We start from the raw sequence: 1,018 nt of genomic DNA, 5'->3' as shown, positions 1-1,018 counted from the left end.
GCATCGACCATGTGTTTGTATCACAGGGCATCGAGCTACTGTCGCTCCCAGATTCTCCCGCTTCCGACGAGCAGGATCAGGAGGAGGAGCCGGCTGAGGAGCCGACTTATCAGGATGCACCTCCAGAGACACATGCCACCACTGAGGTCCAGTAGCCTTTTGAGGATCCACACCCAGAGCCACAGCCAGTTCCAGTCCCACAGCCCGAGCCTGAGGAGCCCGGCGCGATTGTTGACCCCCATCCCGAGCTTCAACAGTAGCATCGAGGACGATGCTTGATTCTAAAGTGTGGGGAGGTCACCGTTCGTGACCGGTATTTGTATTTATGTGGTGAACTTTCGGACATCCATCTTTAGTTTTTGCTACTTTATTTTATTTTGCACTTTATATTTTAGATCATTTTGGGATGACTGTATATATTCGCTATTGTAGATACTCTTGTTTTGGTCGTTGCATACTTTTATTATATATATATGTTTTGCATCTTAGTTTTTGATTGTGATTAGAAAAGTATTTTTGGATTGACAGAATTCTAGTTAACCCTTTTTATATAAGAATTGTGTTTTGATTGAAAAAGGGGTAAACTAGGAAATTTTTTTAAAACTTTCTAAATCACAACAATGCATTAGAACAAGCTTAGTCAATATGATGAAAATTTCCAAGAATTTCGTTTTTAGGGTACCACCCAATTGGTTGAAAAAAATTTTTTAGAACTTGCTTGAATTATATACTTGTGGATCATGTTTTGAGCAAGAACACAAGCATGTGATATTTGAGCCTAATTGTGTGGTTACATCCTATGACCACTTACTTTCATTCTTGTGTGCATTAGTCTCTTCCTATGATTGTAATCTTTGATTTGTTTGATTCTTTATGTCCATTATTTTGTGTATACATGCAATTATATGATTGAGGCCATTGTTCAAATAGCTCATTTACCCAAAATAACTTACCTTTTATCTTCCATTGTTAGCCAATTTTGAGCCTATGCTTAACCCATTTGTTCATTATTATGGCA

Source organism: Arachis hypogaea, chromosome 20 (genome assembly GCF_003086295.3).
Source record: "Arachis hypogaea cultivar Tifrunner chromosome 20, arahy.Tifrunner.gnm2.J5K5, whole genome shotgun sequence".
Classification (NCBI taxonomy): Eukaryota; Viridiplantae; Streptophyta; class Magnoliopsida; order Fabales; family Fabaceae; genus Arachis; species Arachis hypogaea.
The sequence above is the reverse complement of the archived record's forward strand: the minus strand, read 5'-3'. Positions refer to the sequence as shown.